The sequence below is a fragment of the Astyanax mexicanus genome, chromosome 19, assembly GCF_023375975.1.
Source record: "Astyanax mexicanus isolate ESR-SI-001 chromosome 19, AstMex3_surface, whole genome shotgun sequence".
Taxonomy (NCBI): domain Eukaryota; kingdom Metazoa; phylum Chordata; class Actinopteri; order Characiformes; family Acestrorhamphidae; genus Astyanax; species Astyanax mexicanus.
This window is the reverse complement of record NC_064426.1, coordinates 7156241-7178245: the sequence shown is the minus strand read 5'-3', so window position 1 is coordinate 7178245 and position 22005 is coordinate 7156241. Positions and strand designations below refer to the sequence as shown.

The 22005-nt window shown below is 35.3% G+C and overlaps 1 protein-coding gene across 3 annotated transcripts in view; it reads right to left on the bottom strand.

Moving 5' to 3' along the window:
- Positions 1 to 22005, bottom strand: part of grap2a (GRB2 related adaptor protein 2a) — a 53786-nt gene that overhangs the window by 30258 nt on the left and 1523 nt on the right. For 2 of the 3 annotated variants that reach the window (XM_007260745.4, XM_049467668.1), the window contains exon 1: positions 12811 to 12906. The exons of the other annotated variant lie outside the window; for it this stretch is intronic. The gene's annotated coding sequence lies outside the window, so the exon portion shown is untranslated. Of the gene's footprint in view, positions 1 to 12810; positions 12907 to 22005 lie in introns of those variants that run through there. 3 annotated transcript variants of the gene reach the window in all.

The following is a 22005-nucleotide window of genomic DNA, read 5'->3' as shown; positions in this document are numbered from 1 at the left end:
GCTGCTCATTGAGCTCCATTGGCTACCAGTTGATGCTCGCATCAAATTCAAAACTCACCTTACAATCGCCTACAAGGTGATGACAGAACAGGCTCCTTCCTACCTGCACTCACTCCTGAAGGCTTACGCTACCTCCCGGCCGCTGCGCTCCTCCAATGAACGTCGCCTCGCTTTGCCAAACATTCACACAAAGCAATCCAGACTGTTCTCATACAGAGTTCCCCAATGGTGGAACAAACTACCTTCCACTACCAGATCAGGAGAATCTCTCACTATCTTTAATAAACTCCTGAAGACAGAGCTCTTCAAAGAGCACTTACTCTCCTAACACCTCTAACTAACTACCTTCTACTACCAGATCAGGAGAATCTCTCACTATCTTTAATAAACTCCTGAAGACAGAGCTCTTCAAAGAGCACTTACTCTCCGAACACCTCTAACACACTAACTACTTCTAACCTCATTTCCTTCTTCCTCCCCTTTGACCTCCTTTTATCCCTATCCAAAGATGTTTTACCTTTAAACTTATTTTACATTGTACTTGACTATTGTAAGTCGCTTTGGACAAAAGCGTCTGCCAAATGTAATGTAATGTAATGTAATGTAATTTCTCACAAAATAAAACATACTTCCGCCATTGCAAAAGCAGAAATATCACATTCTGTGAAAAACTGCTATCACAGGAAGCAGCAATCACATTATCATTTTAATAATCATATATTAACTCTGAAAATAAACCACAACTCTGCACTTCTGCTTTTTTCTCACGTGATTGGTTTGCTGAAAAACCCAAGATTACCCAGTTTCCTTTTTTACCAGAAACTCAGTTATTCAACCAAGACGTGTCTGATGTCTGAAGTGTGTTTTTTGAGTTACTCTGCTGCAGCTACAAAACCAATGTAGACTTTTAAAAATCTTTGTGGATGAAGGTAATTTTTAAATGGTACTTTAAGCGCTGTATCATCAGTCCTTCTACTAAAACCAGTATATCGACACTGTCTACTGAAAAACAGGTATCTCCAAAACAGCAACTTTACAGGAGAGAGAAAAAACTTCTACACTTTCAGTGAAAGTCGATGTAAAAAGAGTTTATTTCAGGTCATTTTGAAGTATTTATAGTATTTAGTAAACTAAATATAGACAAAAATAGAAATACTTGTTTTATCTTACACCCAGTCAACAGTCTTTTTTATGTCTTTCATTCAGATATTGTCAGATTTTTGGAATAAATCTACACTGATGGGTGTAGTGGTCTGGAAGTGAGGTGTGTTTAGGTAAATATCTGGTGTGTTTCTATGTTGGTGGCAGGAAACACAGGTGCGCCACTGACTGATTAAAGCCCTGACAACAGTCAGCAGTCAGGCGCCCAATCGTATCTTAGCTGTACACCCCACCTCGTCACGAGCACACACACACAAACAGATGCAAAACCAGATTTTACATCAACAATAAACAGAATAAAAAATATAAATATATATATATAAATATAAATATAAATATATATAAATATAAACATTGCTTTTCTCATAAATTACCTGCTGGCACACCTTCACATGTCACCCAAAACACACCCACGAATAATTAAGAGAATTAGTACATGTCTTTTCTGCGTTTTAAGGCATATTTCTGCGCAGGGCATAGTTTTTTGTCACCCTCACCCTACCAAAGACACACCTACATGCCCTAAATCAAGTTGAACAATATGAAATAGAAGCTAAATAAAAGCTTCTATTTCTTCTATTTTTTTATGAAATAAAAGCTATAGATTGCTTAAATAGGGCTTTTAAAGTTGTCAAAGTCACTGTCATTCCCAGTCTCGTACACTGTGTTATATATCACTGACAGTTGGCTGTGGAATACTTAGTAGTGAGTAGTGAAATGTCACGACTGGACTTGTTGCACAGATGATGCATCCCATCACGGTACCACACTAGAATTCACTGAGCTCCTAAGAGAGAGCTATATTTTCTTAGAACACCAGAATTCAATGAATTTGAGCAATATAGTGTACTTATTTTCATGAACTGATTCTGCTCAAGTACATCTATGAGGAAAAGACTACTAAAACTACTTTACTACAACACTTCCACTTTAGATCTTCACATTTACTTGCTAATGCTCTGTAAAATCAGAGTTTCTGTCCAATCTTTCAGTAAAACATGATAAAAAGTACTTACCTTTGATAAATAGCACACCTATGTCCTCCCACAGCGTTTAGAGATCCAGAAATTTTAACCTTTTGTCCAAACACCCTTTAGACTGAGTGAAACGGGGCATAATTTGTCCCAAATAATCAATTTTTTTCACCGTTATCCAGCTCAAAGTAGCTCCACACCTCCTTGCTAGGATCCAAAGAGCCCTGACATTTAAATTGAGGCATTAATAACTTAAAAATTGCACAAGAATCTTATTAAAAATCACTGTTTACATCACATAACGCTAGCTTCAGCTCCGAGCGCCGCCATTACTCCTGGGCGCCGGCTGCTACACCATGCATGTGAGTCTACGTAGTCTACAGGAGGTATGGAGCTACTTTGAACTGGATAACAGTGGAAAAAGCGATTTATCGGGGCAAATTATGCGCCTTATCACTCAGACTAAAGGGTTTTTTTTTAGACAAATTGTTAAAATTTCTGGATCTCAGAACGCTGTGGGAGAACGGAGGTGTGCTATTCATCAAAGTTAAGTACTTTTTATCATGTTTTACTTCAACAAAAATCCATTTTACATCAGATTTCTCATTTAACCCTTGTGTGGTGTTCGGGTCTGTGGGACCCGTTTTCATTTTTTATCAAATGATACTAAAAAAATATTTTTTCTAACTCAAACTCATTGGCATTGGCTCATTTTTTGTGAAAAACATATATCAAAACACATTTTCGATAAACACACACTGTACACCCCCCCCCCCCCCTACACATTTAGATTACATACAGTATGTTTGGCCAAGGGCTAATAAACATTGCTTCATTTGTAAATTTGAAACTAAACAAATTTTCTACTCATATCTTGAGTTTAATTCATTTTCTTTTACATTTTATTTAAAAACGAATAAAAAAAAGAGTAGCACTTTTTGAAAGAAATGTAACATAAGAAAGGTAAAGGGCAAATATTAACCATGTAAGCTGTTTATGTTGCTTGCAATTTAGGTGAAGCAAGCATGTGTAAAGCATTTTAATGTAAAATTGCTTAATTTTGCTGAATTAAATACAAGTAACAAAGTAAACGAGTAACAAAAATATGAACACCACACAAGGGTTAAAAAGCTTACAATAGCGAGGTATACTAGTTACCTAGCCAGTGAGCTAGTGAGTTAGTAAGTTAGCTAGTTATTAAGCTACTAGCATAAACCTTTTGGCACAAAATTCACGGCATTGTATTTGACTGTTTCCAAGATGCAGTAAAAAAGCTGTAGTTATGAAACCAGCATGAATGAATGAACATGAACCTGTTTTCCAGATTCATTGAGGGGAAGTGTTTATACCACGTGTGCGCTAATATCAACTTTAAGATCTGGAGCTTCTACTTCTACTACATTATGTTTGTTCATTAAATTGATTATCTAATGAACACACATCCTTTCTGTTAAAATTGTTCAATACCCTTGTGAAACAGTATTTTAGAGACTATACTTTTATAGAATTCTACCTCTAAATTACTACCTCTTTAACCTCTTACGTATCGACACGCCTGTGTTATTTTGACTTCCACACAACACCCAGCATGAAAATACGTAAACAAATCCACAGGCTGGGTTATTAATACCCGCCATGCAAATACGGCGTCAGTCCGAACGTACCGCAAATGCGACATCTGTTAAACAACTCCGTTTCCTTCACATTTAAAGGAGTGGCATGCAAACCACGGCAGATGAGTATCTGCAGAGAATCAAAGGGGAAGTATCTGGCCTTCTGTAACCGAGGAGCAGGTCTGACCAGAGCAACCGACAGTTTACGATTAACACATCTACTGATGAACATCCGCACCATAAAACCCATTTGAGAATGAGGTGTGAATTAAGTGCTAAACTATGCTGATTTTTTTTTCTGCAAAAATCTATTTCTTACCAATGAAGATAATTATTAAAGAGATTATTAAAATTATTTTAGACATTTTAATTGTTCTAAGTCATTTATCATTTAAAGTTTACATTGTATTTAGTATATAATTATTTCCTCAATGCAATGTAAACTTTAAATGATAAATGACTTAGAACAATTAAAATGTCTAAAATAATTTTAATAATCTCAGAATTATCTTTTATTGGTAAGAAATAGTTTTTTGTAGGAAAAGAAAAAAAAATCAGCATGAAAAAAATACTAAATAATAAAATAAAAATTAGGGTTTTTTTTTTATTTTAACTATTAAAACTAGAACAAATCAACTCAAAAATAGCTTTTACACAACCGCAGTTCCAGCACTAAATAGCACAATTTATGACTTTTTAAAAATCTATTTTATTACCACATGGGACTGTGCAATATATATATATATATTTTTTTTTATTTGCATCTGGTTTGTTGTTGTGTTACTGTTATCTTTTATTATAACTTTTTATTGTTTATGACACTGAAGAGAATTGCAACTTAATCTCGTTAAACTTGATATAATGAAAAATAAAGATATTCTATTCTATTCTATTCTATTCTATTCTTTTAAAAGTGTTTTTTTATATACAAAAATCCAGAAAAAAACGTTTGGATCTGCCTGGAATCCCTCAGGATTCACTCAGGACATGTGGTTTTACTGTGAACTACAAATAAACAGAAGTCACGTTAGATCAGTGTTTCTTAACCCTGTTCCTGCATATTCTTCTGCATACAGGGGTTGGACAATGAAACTGAAACACCTGTCATTTTAGTGTGGGAGGTTTCATGGCTAAATTGGAGCAGCCTGGTGGACAATCTTCATTAATTGCACATTGCACCAGTAAGAGCAGAGTGTGAAGGTTGGTTCAATTAGCAGGGTAAGAGCACAGTTCTGCTCAAAATATTGCAATGCACACAACATCATGTGTGACATACCAGAGTTCAAAAGAGGACAAATTGTTGGTGCACGTCTTGCTGGCGCATCTGTGACCAAGACAGCAAGTCTTTGTGATGCATCAAGAGCCACGGTATCCAGGGTAATGTCAGCATACCACCAAGAAGGACCAACCACATCCAACAGGATTAACTGTGGACGCTGTAAGAGGAAGCTGTCTGAAAGGGATGTTCGGGTGCTAACCCGGATTGTATCCAAAAAACAAAACCACGGCTGCCCAAATCACGGCAGAATTCAATGTGCACCTCAACTCTCCTGTTTCCACCAGAACTGTTTCAGTTCCATTATCCAACTCCTGTTTCTAGAGCTTTATCTGCTGTAAATGCACTTTAATATAGTAAGTGGTGTTATGATGTGTCTAATACACTGCTGGATATACATAATGATTAATTTAGGCTCCATATGGGGCTAATGGAGCTAAGCCTGGTTAAATCCACCTGTTTCTAATATATATCGCCCCCCCCCCCCCCCAGTTTCTACGCCAATGTGGGTCAAGGGTCAGTGAGTTTACTAAACAAATTTTGTGCTCCAATAATTAATGCTAAAGTTATTTAAATCAGTGAAATGACAAGGGTGCCTGCTTAATTTTGTTTAAAGCAATATTGCACACTTTCTGTAAATCCTATAAACTTAATTTCACTTCTCAAATATCACTGTGTTCCTCTGCTATATGATATATACCTTCTACTACCAGATCAGGAGAATCTCTCACTATATTTAATAAACTCCTGAAGACAGAGCTCGTCAAAGAGCTCTTACTCTCCAAACACCTCTAACTAACTACCTTCTACTACCAGATCAGGAGAATCTCTCACTATCTTTAATAAACTCCTGAAGACAGAGCTCTTCAAAGAGCACTTACTCTCCTAACACCTCTAACTAACTACCTTCTACTACCAGATCAGGAGAATCTCTCACTATCTTTAATAAACTCCTGAAGACAGAGCTCTTCAAAGAGCTCTTACTCTCCTAACACCTCTAACTAACTACCTTCCACTACCAGATCAGGAGAATCTCTCACTATCTTTAATAAACTCCTGAAGACAGAGCTCTTCAAAGAGCACTTACTCTCCTAACACCTCTAACTAACTACCTTCTACTACCAGATCAGGAGAATCTCTCACTATCTTTAATAAACTCCTGAAGACAGAGCTCTTCAAAGAGCACTTACTCTCCTAACACCTCTAACACACTAACTACTTCTAACCTCATTTCCTTTTTCCCCTCCTTCACTCCTCTATCCCATTATTTCCCTTTGACCTCCTTTAAGCCCTGTCTAAAGGTGTTTTACCTTTAACTTCTATTACTGTTGTACTTCACTATTGTAAGTCGCTTTGGACAAAAGCGTCTGCCAAATGTAATGTAATGTAATGTAATGTAATATAATATATTTAAAATAAAATATTTGAAATTGCTGATCTGAACAACCAATGATTTATAAAGGAAAATCATAAAAATGAGCCTTACATTTTACCACTGTTGCCCAAACTGTTTTATACCACTGTGGTATGTATGCTGCGTTCCCAGTCACTTCCACTCTGTTATAATATCACTGACAGTTGGCTGTGGAATATTTGGTAATGAGGAAATTTACGATTGCACTTGTTGCACAGGTCACAGGGCGAGGTTTCAGCTTAATGCTTAGTCATTTACACTGCATACTGTAGTTTATAGTTACTATGCATAGTTTTTGTTATTTTCATGCTTGTTAGAATTGCTCATCCTGGTATCTTTGTAAGACCCATGCCCTGATTCAGGGTTCTTAGGCAACAGCCATGTGATGTAATTTGTCATGTCAAAAATAACATAATTTTTCCACCCCAGATCATAAAATGTCACATATTCCATTTAAACTCCCACCTGAGGAAAAAGGTCAAAAACTTCAAACTGAAATCATGAAATGGCACCATTAACCACACATGAAAAAGAGCATATTGCGTGCATTCCTACGAATGAGCTATGTTTAGTATCATTGCAACAAGTGATGCACTTTTTTTTACCGGATGTATTTTGCCTGTAAATACACTTGCAGCAAAAGGGGTTTTATACAGTACTAAAAACATTTATCTGACTTATACCAATGTGCTATTTTATACAATTAAAGGCTTATATATGAAAATCATTTACAATAATGCAATATATGCTCTGTGCTATCTTACAACCCATCAACAGACTATTTTATATGCCTTGCACCCGTGCTGTTAAAATAGTGTCAGAGTTTAGGGATAAATCTACACCGATAGGTGTGGTGTTCTGAAAGTGAGGTGTGTTCAGGTAAATTTCTGGCGTGTTTCTATTTTGGCCGCAGAAAACACAGGTGCGCCACTGACTGAAATATACCTAGACAACAGTCAATCATCAGAGTCCACACGCTTTTAAACACATGACTTTTAACTCAACAATAAACAGAATAAAGAATAAAATAACAGTACTGTTCCCTTAAATGAGCTGCTGGAGTACCTTTATCGCGTGAACGCCCAATCAGAATCCTCAACTGAGACACACGAAGTGCCGTGCTGTTAAGATGCGAATGTGCCAAAGTCAGAGCTCACCTGCCTCTTAAAGGGAATAGCAACTAAACACTGATATTATTTCATGTTACACCCAAAACACACCCATTAATAATAAATAAAACTAGTTCATGCCTTCTGTGCATTTCGAGCCACACAAGGCATATTTTTCGCGCCCTCACGACACCAAAGACACACAACACATCGTAAACAGAGTTGTGTGATTCGCAATTGATCAGTGCGTTATATATATATCACTAAAATATGGTCCTATATAATGAAAAACATGTTGCTCTCTATAAATCTCTTTATACATGCTGCTATGTACAGTATGCATATGTTTTTTTCAGTGTAAATGCTTTTTCAAATGGGTTTAATATAAAAATAATTGTATGTGTAAAACACATTTTCAGCTCTGGAAATAAAATATGAGACCACTTAAAAATGATGAGTTTCTTTGATTTCACCAGATTAAAAACCTCTGGAAAATAAGGAAGAGGAAGATGGATTATCACAATCCATCTAACCAAACTGAACTGCTTGAATTTTTGCACCAGGAGTAAAGCAGCATAAAGTTATACAAAAGCAGTGTGTAAGACTGGTGGAGGAGAACACGATGCCAAGATGCATGAAAACTATGATTAAAAACCAGAGTTATTCCACAAAACATTTTTATTTCTGAACTCTTAAAACTTTATGAATATGAACTTGTTTTTGTTATTTCAGCCATTTCTTATTTTCTGCAAATAAATGCTCTAAATGACAACATTTATATTTGGAATTTGGGAGAAATGTTGTCTGTAGTTTATAGATTAAAACAGCAGTGTTCATTTTACTCAAACATAAACCTATAAATAGCAAAATCAGAGAAACTGAAACTGAAGTGGATTGAAGCACTAACCAGCTTATTCAGGTTAACGGTCTCTCCATTCTTAGAAAAATATATAGGCCAAACACTGAAGCATGTGTTGCATGTTGCATGATAAGTCAATAATGCAATTATCGTAAGAGGTCTATGTAAAATTGTCAAATCAGCCCATTGCTAAACCTAAAACTTACTTAATTTCAGAAACACTCTTAAGCCCTATCTGGACGGGATTAGTTTCTCAGGGGGTCCTGGGGTAATTTCCTCTTGTAGTGGAGGGTCTTCTGTAATTTAATTCCCATCCGGAATGAACATGTATGTGTTTTTCTCAGACGTCCTCTGAGAAAATTACAGGCTGAATTGTCTGCTGCTTTTCACTGAACTCCTCCTTGTGGTCCTCTGGTAATTTTAGTCCTGTCCGGACACACATCTGAGTTTCATTACCTTACGGTTAATAAAATCGAAATAAAATAGCTATTTGTCCACTGTTACGCACCGTAATTACACTTTAGGCATGCATTTCCATGGAGATCCACGTAACACAATAGCGAGTGGAAATGGAGGAGCTACTGAACATGATGTCATGTGATTGAGAAAGCCATAAAACTCATTGGTCCTCCTGTTTTTTCAATTGAAGTCTGGATGCAAGAGTTTTAACACTGGGTAGATGAGAAGTGTAAAATATCTTTTACAGACGTCCCCCTGAGAAACTAATCCCGTCCGGATAGAGCTTTAAACACAAAGCTGCTTCAAAATGATTATTTGAACAATTAAATTAAAAATAATAAAAAAAAGCATATTTCTAAATATGTCTTAATGTTTTTTTTTTTTTTTTTCTCACTCACACATCTGGATCACAAACTACTTTAAATTACATTAACAACTTTTTACTAGACATGTGTGAGTGTCATTTTTTAAGGTTTATATAGAATCAAATGCAGTTCTTCGTTGGCATTACTCTAAGAATCATTTAAAACACCTTTATAAAGAACATTTAAAGGTTTACAGAACCTTTACTTGATGTAAAGACCCTTTACCAATGGAAGTGTTCTTATTGCTTAACATAGTTCCGTCTTGGCATCATTGTAAAAAACATTTGAAGCATCTTAATGAAGAGGAACCTTTTAAATGTCTAAAGAACCTTCGAGTGATGTTGAGGTTCTTTACCACTTTGAAGGTCCTTCACACTCAGACATCATTACATCACTATTGCGAACAATTTTTTTTTTTATGGCACTACTTATGGTCCCATGAAGAACAAAGTTGTACCAGATATGTAAAACCACAAGGAACCTTTTCAATTTTAAACCCAGCTAATAATGTAAGTAATAGGGATGTAACTACCAATGTGAGGATTTTGGGCCAATGCCGATATCCGATATTACACATGTATTACATGTTATATCTGTCGATCTTGATCCCGATATACACATTTATAACTAAGAGTGAGACTAGACACACCGGTATAACTTTATAACTAATAAACATAAATGCAATTTCGCTTAAATCAATGGATTATAAAGAAGCACGTCTAGTGTTGGCCAATTTTAGTAGAACAGCCAGTATTGCTTGATCCTTTTTTCAACATACAATAAATACATCAGCCAATGATTCTTAAAAATAAAGCAATTATCGGCCAATACCGATATACTTTTAGTACCATCGTGCATTGCTAGGTAGTAGGAGGTTTTCTGAACCTTACAAAATGTTTAATTCTTACAACATTCAACGTGTCTTTAGAATTAGGCCTGTCACAATAAAATTATTGCGATAAACTATATTTTTTGTCATTTTAAGACTGATAAATGCCACTGATATAATGATAATACAATAGCATAACCAAGCAATGACACACATTTAAAGACAACCAATGTCTGGTAGATGTATATGTATATGTATACATCAGCCAATGATTCTACAAACATCAGCCAATGATTCTACAAAAAAGCAATTATCGGCCAATACCAATATAATTTCAGCATCATCTTGCATCTCTAGGTAGTAGGATGTTTTTTGAACCTTACAATAACAAATTCTTGGACGATATATCGTCCCAGAAATTATGGCGGTAAACAATATTTTTGTCATTTTAAGAACATTAACTGCCGCTGATATAATGATAATATAATAGCATAACCGCCGAGCACTTACACACTTTTAAAGACAACCAACATCTGATAGTATATATTTTTATTTATTTAATTATTTATTTATTTATTTTTACCACATTGTGTGTATGGATTTGCAGGTACTGTATTCTTGTGTAATGTTTACATAACATTAGTATTCAACTAGCTGGTAGGTAATGTAATATGTAAAACGTTCTAACAACATGTGTGATGCAAACCATTACTGCGCCACATGTTTTCAGAAACAACTCTCCTGGAACTTATTATTTCTTATTATTTCCCTAACAGAACCTGGAACCTTTGCTAAACGTTCTCATAATGTCCTTTGTTAGCTCTATTTCAAACCTGGTTCTTCATAAAATTAAAACTTGTACTTTATGGCATCAATAATAATAATAATAAAAACATTTAAAGCACCTTAGAGTGTAGCTGACTTATATTTAATAAAAGACAGTGGACTTTTTCAGAGCAATAAACAACTGAATTAATTGAATTATTAAGAAAATGTAGACACTGGGATTAGAACATTAATTATGGTCTCTCCTTTTTTTTCTAAGAAAATTATATTGAACAACACCAAAGACAGCAAAATAACTGTAGTTATGTCCATATATTGCACGATATGTGAGTTAAAAACGCAATTATCGTAGAAGGTCTATGTACAATTGTCAGATCAGCCCACTGATAATCGTAAAACCTACTTAATTTGATCAACTTAAACGATTTGTTGAACAATGCAATAGAAAAACACATTTCTAAAGATGTCTTGATGTAAAGTTATTGTTTTGTCTCACTCCCACATCTGAATTACAAATTACTTTAAATGTGATTAAGAACTTTATACTAGAAATGTATAAGTGTCTATTTTTAAAGGTTAATATAGAATTAAAACTGGTTATTCTATGGCATCAATTTACAGAAAAACATATATTTAAAGCACCTTTAACTTTAAGAGTGTATCTGACTGATTAATTAATGATCTCTCATTTAGAAAAATATATTGAACAACATATATTGTGGTTATGTTTATATATTGCATGATACATAAGTCAGTAATGCAATTATCATGGGAGGTCTATGTAAAATGGTCAGATCAGCACACTGATCAACCTTAAACACACTAAATTTAATTGACTCAAATGATTTGTTGGACAATGCAATGGAAAAACACATTTCTAAAGATGTCTTGATGTAAAGTTATTGTTTTGTCTCACATCCACATCTGGATTACAAATTATTCCTATAAGAATTTTATACTAGAAATGTATGAGTGTCTATTTTTAAGGTTTGTATAGAATTAAAACTGGTTCTTTCATGGCTTAATTAATAAAAAAACATATATTTAAAGCACCTTTACCTGTAAGAGTGTATCTGACTTATGTTTAATAAAAACAAACATCCTGTATTAGCATCGTAATGCTATTAAGATATATTCAGGGCAATAAACAACTGAATTAAATGAATTATTAAGTAAATTTAGAGTGGGATTGATACATTAAGGTTAATGGGGTCTCTCTTTTCATAGAAAAAAATATATTGAACAATAATAAAGACATAGAGCAAAAATGATTGATGATCCATATATTGGACAGTAAATCAATAACGCAATTTTTAAAAGGTCAGATCAGCATACTGATGAACTAAAACTAAAACCTACTTAATTTGATTGATTTAAATGATTTAAATTATTTGAACAAGGAAATAGATAAATAGATTTCTAAAAAATGTCTTGATGTAAAGTTATTGTTTTGTCTCACATCCACATCTGGATTACAAACTACTTTTAATTCCATTAAAAAGTTTATTTTTTAATTTTATTTTATTTTAAGGGTTATATACAATCGAAACTGGTTCTTCTATGGCATCAATAATAAAAAAAAACACATTTAAAGGCACCTTTAACTTTAAAAGTGTATCTGGCCAGCAGAAATACAATTCTTATTTGTGTATATTTTAGTATTTTATAGTTAAAGCCACATAAATATTATAAATAAAAAGCGAGAAAAAGTGCAGAAATAGTCCATTCCCCAGCTCAGAAATGCTAAGCTATGAAGATGTTCTGAGAGCAGCTTCAGTTGAGTAGCCTGAGGAACTCTTGAACTATTGTTTTCAGTTCACAACTTCACAACAAGTCCTCCAGCCGTTCTCACCATTATTTCACCACTAAACTGAAAACTTTAAGCTCATTTTCTCAGGATTCCTGATCTACCTGCCCTGCTCTGAGGTTCTGAGGTAAATAAAGAGGTAAATAAAGAGTAATTACCCCCTTCCAGCAGCTTCATCACTCTGCAGTGCTGTTCTGAGAGGAGAGACAGGAACTGCTCTTCCTCCACCACAGCCAGCAGAGCCAAACCACACCCACTTTCTGGCAGGCCACGCCCACCTGCCACCACAAGCACAGACAGTTCAGGAGTAGTGGTCTGTAATCGTGTTCCTCAAAGAAGCTTCAACCCTAACTGACCCCAGACTGATCTGATTTCTGCCTCTATCAGCAGAGAGAAGTTGGATTTGAGTTGAAGAGGTCAAATTTGAACTTGCTAAATTAAAGAAAAACTGAAACTGTCTGAGAAAAATGTACCAAAAATATATAAATGTATGTATTTATTGAAAACGGTTGAGAACATAAAATAAAATGAGTGGTTTTTGTGTGCTTGTTTTCGGTTGTCCAATATATATATATATATATAATATATATATATATATATTAATTTGATCTACTCATTAAATAGAAGAAAAAAAACATATAAATACATTCACCATAAAAAAGGTGTGTGTATAGGTATAGGTGTCTAAATATATATATATATTTTTTTTTTGGAGAAGGAAAACACTCTCAGTTTATTATTATTATTATTATTATTATTATTATTATTATTATTATTATTATTATTATTATTATTATTATTATTATTGTTATTATTATTATTATATGTGTATTCATTTTTTTCTATTATTATTATCAATATTATTATTATTATTATCTTATATTATATTATGATTATATTATTACATATACAGTACTATTATAAAAGAAATATGTAAATTTAATATTAAAGGGTCACATCCTTGTCCTGACTCTTGTCAGCCTCCATGTTGTTTTCCCTCACTTGTTTGTTGTCTTATGTATGTTGTTGTCCTTTGTATGTTGTGCTATGAGCACATGGCTCTCCGTGTCTCTCCTTGTCTCCACCCATGTCTTCAGTGCTCCTGCCTGTGTTCATTTGTAGCCCCACCCCCTCATTACCTGTCCCCAGGTGTTTCCTGTTACCTGTTTCCTGTATATGTATTTAAGCCCCTATGTTTCAGCATCTGGTTGTCTGGTTCTGTGCGTGTTCTATTTCAGTCAGGTTGCTGTTTTTTTTGTTCGTTTATTCAGTGTTAATTCTAGTAGTCCTGTCTGTTCTTGTATCTTGTAAGAACTGACCGCCGATGAAGATTGAGAGGACAGCTAACTCTCTAGAACACAAAAATTTTTGCACTATAAGGTGCACCAGATTATAAGGCGCATTATGCAACACTAGTAAGGAACAGGGGTGTCGCCGTGTTTTCCTTCTAAGTCAGCAGGTCTCACCGCTAGGTGGTGGGGCGAGAGGGTATGTTAATTATAGCAAAGCTAAGTTATCAAAATTGTAAATCTTAAATAGAAACATTTTCTTTTAAAGTCAAATGAGAGCTAGATTTTAATCTACACAGATTTCTCTTCTAAAAACTGTTTATTCCGGTGAGTAAAGCATTTGTTTATTTACAATAAGCTTAGATTTCCAGATTTTCACTAAGGCTGGGTACAGCAGCATTAGCATTAGCGGCTAACAGTAAATGTAGCTCAACAGTGTTAAAATGAGAAGCCGGTAAGTGAGTGATCCGGTGAGCCAGGGCAATATTAGCTAGTATAAAATACCCACATATTTTGTTTTAACATGTAAATGGCCACAGGCTACAGTCTGATATAATCACCTCTGAATGGAGAAAAAGCTAGCACTTAGCACTGTTTGCGGCTAATGCTAATACTGCTCCAGTAAACAGAAACTCCTGTTTAACACTGTACTTAAGCGGAGTGGCTTTACTGCTCTTTACAACCTGACTGGTAAAATTTATACATAAGCTGCAGCGGATTATAAGGCGCATTGATGATTTTTGGGAAAATTAAAGGTTTTTCAGATTTTAAAATATGATATAGGCCAGCAGGATTGAGCTAAAAGGGAGAGGGTTTCAAAGTAAGCAGTCAAGCAATGTGAGCTAATAGTGTAAAAGCAGTGAAACAGCAAGGTGTATAATAGGTTACTGGTTTTGTAGGTATGCAGGGTTGGCATTTGAGGATCTCCCACAGCTGCCATGCGGTGTGTGTTTGTGCCCTGTGCTAGTTGCTAAAGAAAATGTCATTTTCTGAATCTCACATTGTTTTATGTAGACTTATGATACGTTCTGAACCCATGCCAGGCAGAAATGAGCTGCAAACCATTGAAATTTGGTTGCGTAAGGACAGTGTGCATGCGCTAAAAGAGCTATTTTAATTGGGCGTCTATGAGGTAGAGCGAGCGATATAATGTATGAACATCTGAGTCAGAGAGGGTGAGAGAGGGGGAGAGAGAGAGATAGAGCGAGAGAGAGAGAGAAACCACACACTTCCAGTGAGTCAAACGCAGCTTGTTTGCAATTTCCTGTCGCATGCCTTGCACATGCTGAACAACCAATGACTCCAGCAGCTTTCTGCACCGTTTATGCAACTCTGCAGACTGAGTTACGTTTCAGCCGCCTTGTTTAAAGCAGATTTTATCCAATGTTTATGAAAAAGCATAGAATTAAACAGCCAGACTGCCCTACATACTCACCAGTCATTCAGACTATGAAGGAACACATAAAAAAATCATGTAGTAACTTAAAAGTCTTAAACAAACTAAAATGTGCTATTTTAACTTGCATTTTCTGTGGCTGGTAACCAGTGTTGGGAGTAACGCCGTTACTTTTTTCAGTAACGAGTAATCTAACTAATTACAATGACTGTAACTATAACGCTGTTACCATTTCCGACACCCCGTTACTGCACGTTAATTTAGCCCCTCTATGAACTTTTTTTTTTGTTTTAACTTTGCCCTGGTTAACCTCTCCTCTTTCCAGTGAACTTGAGCTTCTGGAGTGGTGAAGTGAGGCACAATTGTGACGATTTGCGTGCTCTAATCAATTCAGTGATTGCCGTGGACAGGCCAAGTTCCGATTTAAGGACGTTAAGCTCTTTTTAGCTGCTCCGGTTTTTGTGGTGCTGCTGCTTTCTATTTTAGAGCTTAGATTCTCTGCCAGAACCCGACCTGACCCGAGGACCGACCCGAAATCAGGCTCCTATTTTTATTTTATATAAAGCTCTGGTGTGATAATCACAATGTTGCTAAGTAACCAATTATTATTGTTCACTAAAGCGAACGAAATAGTGAAAACTGAAAGTGAAAAACACATTTGTGTTAACTGAATCTAATAAAAACGGTAATTAAAAGGAAAAACATAACTATCTCGAACTGTATTTTGTGTTTATAAAACTAACTAAAACGAACTGAAATTACTGATAGAATACCCTCATTTTCGTGTTTAATTTATTTATAAGCGCTGTTGTACAGCGGAGTTGTACAGCGGGCAGTGTTGTGCCGAGCGCGTGGCACCTCGTGGTCCGTTAGTTCTTGTGTAAAGCACTCGCGCTAGCCGCAAAATACGACAGAAAACACTGAGAAACTGCAGAACTATGAATGGGATTACAATATGAGCGCCAGGCAGATGAAAGAGAAACAGGAGATCACGTAGCTCTGGGCGCACGTGAACGCCTCCGTGTTTTTTTACCTAAAAAATCAAACCCTAACCCTAACCCTAACCTAACCCTAAACCCTAACCCTAACCCTAACCTAACCCTAACCTTAACCCTTAATCAACCCTAAAATCTAACCCTACACCTAACCCTAACCTTAACCCTTAATCAACCCTAAAATCTAACCCTACCCCTAACCTTAACCCTTATTCAACCCTAAAATCTAACCCTACACATAACCCTAACCTTAACCCTTCATTAACCCTAAAATCTAACCCTACACCTAACCCTAACCTTAATCCTTAACCAACCCTAAAATCTAACCCTACCCCTAACCTTAACCCTTAATCAACCCTAAAATCTAACCCTAACCTTAACCCATAATTAACCCTAAAATCTAACCCTATACCCAACCCTAACCTTAACCATTAATCAGCCCTAAAATCTAACCCTACACCTAACCCTAACCTTAACCCTTAATCAACCCTTAAATCTAACCCTACCCATAACAATTAATCAACCCTAACCCTAACCTTAACCATTAATCAGCCCTAAATTCCAACCCTAACCTTAACCCTTAATTAACCCTAAAATCTAACCCTACACCTAACCCAAACCTTAACCCTTAATCAACCCTTAAATCTAACCCTTCCCTTAACCCTAACCTTAACCCTTAATCAACCCTAAAATCTAACCCTACACCTAACCCTAGCCTTAACCTTAACCTTAGCCTTAAATCTAACCCTAAACCCAATCCTAAAATATTAAGATAAGCGTTTGGATTAGAGTTGAATGTAGGGTTATATTTAATAGAGAATCATTTACTTTCACCTTTTAGTTCATTTGGATTTAATAGAGATGTAGATGAATGTTAGTTGAATGTCAGTTGAGCATCAAAGAGGCCATCAAATGGACCATCCAAGTAAAGTGTTACCCAGTATATTAAAATATATTTTTATGCCCAACGAAGTATACTAGAAGTGTGCTACTTACGAAATACTTAGTATCCTTAAATATACTTTTTTTTCACTACTAAACTACATTTGGAGAAGGCTGGAGACCCCGTTTAGACCTGGCATTAACTGAATGAACAACCCCAAGTCTAGTAGCCAGTACAAAGTACAGGTGCGAACAGACTACAGTGTGTCTTGAGGATGTTCTGAGTTATCTAGACACTTATTTGACATCAACCTTGTTAGCTGACCATACTACAGTAACAAGCTAATGCATGAAGGTGAAAATCATGGCTCGTACATCATGTGTGATTAGCACCATTTGGCTATGTTCAGACTGCCAGCCCAAATCTGATTTTTGCCATATCTAGATGGCTGTACGGCCAGAAACAACATGCCATCCCTTTTTTTTTGTATTATTTTTTTTTTTTTTGCAAATCTGATCCTAACCACATTTTGTGGTGGTTTAAAATGCGATTGCAATTGTGATTTGTACAAATGTGTCTCAATCTGGACAATGACTGTCTGAAACTCAATGATTTATCGAATCCAGAGTGACGGTGTCAGTCTGTCTGTCCTGGACTCTAGCTCTTGCTTTAAAGACTACATTTTCTTGTGTGCACCTGCGCTCTATCCTCCGGATCACGTGACTGTTCCAATTGCCATTTCCTGTTTCCCCTTGTATAAATACCCCTCAGTTTCTGTTCCTCGTTGCAGAGTACTGAACCTATTTTCATAACTCTTTCTATCTATCGCGTTCTTTCTATCTTCTTTTGGTGTAGACCCTGCTTTGTTTTTTTTACTCTTCCTTTGCCTTGTGTTCTTGCTCTGTTTTGGACCTCCCGTATATGACCTTTTAGTCTGCTTTCTCTGGTACATTGTTCATTGCTGCTCTATTTACCATGCCTGTCCCACATAACTCTTGTAATTTTTTTTATTAAATATTATTTAATATTTTTATCAATGATCTTACCGCCTCTACCTTAGTCTGCAAAATACACCTTAATGCAGATGATTCAATCTTATACTGCTCAGCAGATTCTGCACACACTGCTTTAAAAAAGCTTCAACGCTCTTTTAACACTCTACAGACTGCTCCATTAAAACACAAGTTGGTTTTAAATGCTAATAAACCAAATTCCATAACTATTACTACCCTGACATCCCTGAATCCAGCATCAAACAAGACAGTGAATATAAATGTCTCAGCACTGGCTTGATTAAAAACTTTCTTTTAAATCCCATACTAACAAACTCACCATTAAGTGCACACAAAGCTTGATTATCTTCATCAGAATTAATCCTGTTTATCCGTGCACACTAGGAAAAGAATAGTGGAGGCAACCATACTAGCAGTCCTGGACTATGGTGATGTAATTCATAAAAAATGTCTGCCAGTGCTTTCAAACCATTAGACTCAATCTACCTAAGATTCTGCTCTGAGATTTATTACCGGCAACCCTTACACTACTCACCACTGCTCACTATATAATAGAGTTGGTTGGTCCTCACTAACTGCACGCAGAGAATCTCATTGGCTAATTTTTATTTAGAAATCACTTTCTGCCTATTTGCCAGTTTATATATCTTCTCTAATCTCAATTAATAACAGTAATTATCAGACTCACTCCAGTGGCTGGATCACCTGTCACATACCAAGAGTTTTTAGTGAACTGGGAAAATTTTTGCTTTTAGCTACAGTGCACCAGTGAGCTAGAAATGTTGAAACTAAACTCGCTGGTGTCACTGAATAATTTTTAACTTTTTTTTTCTAAACACCACCAGAAAGCCTGGTGGTGACTGTTTAAATTATTATTTTTATTAGTTTATCTTTTTCTTATTATTAATTTTTCTTTATGTATTTTATTTATTTTAATTTAATTATTATTAGTTTTTACTTTATTTTTTTCTAATGTTTTATATTTCGATTCTTATATTATGTTACTTCATTATTGTTCATTTTATCATCTCTTATCATTCTTTAGTTTTTTTTTATTTCTTGTATTTTATAAATTCTTAACATTTTATGTGTCAATTTAGTTTTTTATGGTCTTTTAGAATGTTCTATTTTACATATATATTTTATGAATATATATATATATATATATATATATATATATATATATTAAATGTTGATTTAAAATGAGTATTTATTTTATTTATTATTTTTTACAATTTTATTCCTTATTTTTTTTAATTTCTTATTAAATGTTTTCAATCTCTTTGATGCTGTAAACGCTCGGCAACATTGTAAATGAGGGTCACCCTCAATGTTTTCCCGAGTGAAAATAAAGGTTGATCGCTTGATTGAGTAATTGATTGATTAAAGTTTTACCATTTTGCTCATAAACTTTACATTAAAAACCTGCGCATGTCTACGTCTCGTCTGGCCCGCGTGAGATACAGAGATGTTGGGGTTTAAGAAGCCAGCCACAGCTACCCATACAGACATTTTCTGTCATCTAAACAGATCCGATTTGAAAAACCGAATACGATTTGCTTAAAGCTTTAGTTACACTTGTCTACTAAAGAGTTTAAAGTGTGCGCACCCAAACCTCACCCTGATTCTGGATTGTGGTTTGTCTTTCCTCAAACGTTCTTGGCAAAAAATTACCCACTGCTGACTAGGGACACTCCAGAACCCCACCCCAGAAATGTTCTGACCCAGTTTTCTGGGTATAAAAACCTGACCCTGACCAACACTGCTCAGGTCTTCACACCTGCAATCTGATATTCAGCAGCATGCACACGTTTCAGTGACCCCTGATCCAATGACCTTTTACTGTCAGTAGAAAAATGAATCGATCTCTGAAATAAAATAATTAAAATAGCAAAAAAGAAAAGAGGCCAAAAGCAAACGTTTGCATGTTCAGTTCATAAAAAACACTTTGGAACGAAATTGTATTCTCACGGTCCAGTTACACCCAAAGAGCAATTGTTAAAATAGATAAATATAAAGATAAAATAAAATAGAATAGAATAGAATAAAATATAGTAGAGAAGTAGCAGCAACATTACGTTCAGAGTGTAAGTTTTGCTGTAGCATCATGGATACGTAAGTGTGAATGAAAAGCATAAACACAATAAAGTGATAATGTATCTTTGTGCGGGTAAAGTGACAGGATTAGTTTTTAAATATGTAATTGTCCTTGAAAGTGTCAGTGCAGTGTACTTACTGACTAGGTGGCAGAGGCGTGCAGACATAGACATCAACTCTGCCCTTTATTAACCAAAGTGTCCTTTTGAAACTTTGTTTAAAAAAAAAAAAAAAAAAAAAAAAAATATATATATATATATATATATATATTATTAAGTGATCTTTTTAATAAATGATCTTTTGAAAACCTGAGCGATTAAAAACGAGTGAAAACAGAATGCCCTGAAATCAGCTCGCACACTCCCGACCTCTCTCTTCCTCTGTCACGTGACCCCGGGCCGTCGCGCGCAAGGCACACTAGATGCGCTGCAGCAGCAGTTCAGTTCAGCGAGTCTTCAGCACAGTACGCACAGCAACAGATAACAACAGCTTCTTCTCCTCCGTGTCCCACCAGCCAGGTAACATACACATCAAGTAAAATCCTACCGTTTGCCCTCTAAGCCCAACGTGAAATCAGTTTGTTGTGCAGTAAAATGTCTCATACAGCACCAAACTACTAAGCATCTTTAACCGACTGGTCACCAGATAAACTAGCCGCTCTAGCCCAAATCAATGATAGATAACTTTTATTTTAATGAAGTGTTCCACATGAGCTAAAAAGTGCCCTTTTTCCCTCCTGAGCACTTGCCCCCCAAAGTGTCTGTGCACGCCACTGCTAGGTGGAGTTTAAGTGTCAATAGACTGCAATATGCTGCTAAAAAATACAAAATAAAACTGTAATTTTGTGGCAGCAGCCGTGTCGGACATTGTCTCTGAAAACTGGCAACTATTTAGTCATTTTATTTCAAACTTTTATAAAAATACATGTAAGAAATCTGCATTTTCTGTTATCAGGAGTGCCAGTCACTTTTATAGACATGTTTTATAGACATTTTTAGGACTTCCTGTTGCCAAAAATGACTATTATTGTACATTTATTTTTGATTATTGGGGCAAAGTGTTCTTGTGCATTGTAACTGCTTCAATAGTGATGATGGCATATCAGCATAACAAAAATATGTTTATGTAAAATTACAGAAACTGCTAAAACTTATCATCTAAAAGCGTATTTAGTTTTTAAAGAATTGTATAGTAAATAATATATAACAAATAGATTTTCTTTTATTTTGACAGTATACTTTTGATTTATTTATTTTAAATGAAAATTCTCTGAGAGTTTGAGTCTTGGTCTTTCAGATTTTAACCTAACCAAGCATCACAAACTGAGGAATTAGCTAACGAAAATTAAATGATATTCTTACAGTTTAGCCATCTCCTGATCTGGCACTATTTATTTGAACACGTGGAAACTGAGGCCTTGCAGACAGTTCTGAGGTAGTCTGACATTTCTTGACATTTTTGAATATTGCTCCAACCTTGTAGTTCCCAAACTGCTATACGTGCTTTTATTCAGCAGAAGGTAATCCAAAAGAGTTAAAAAAAGTGTCATTAATCAGTTTTTTAAAATTAAGTCTACTTTAAACACAGACCTTGCAAAATAAAATTGTTAAAGGTGCTGATGTAATGTAAAAAAAAAAAAAGCTAAGACTTTTGAGCTCTGACTCCGATTAATTTTGGATC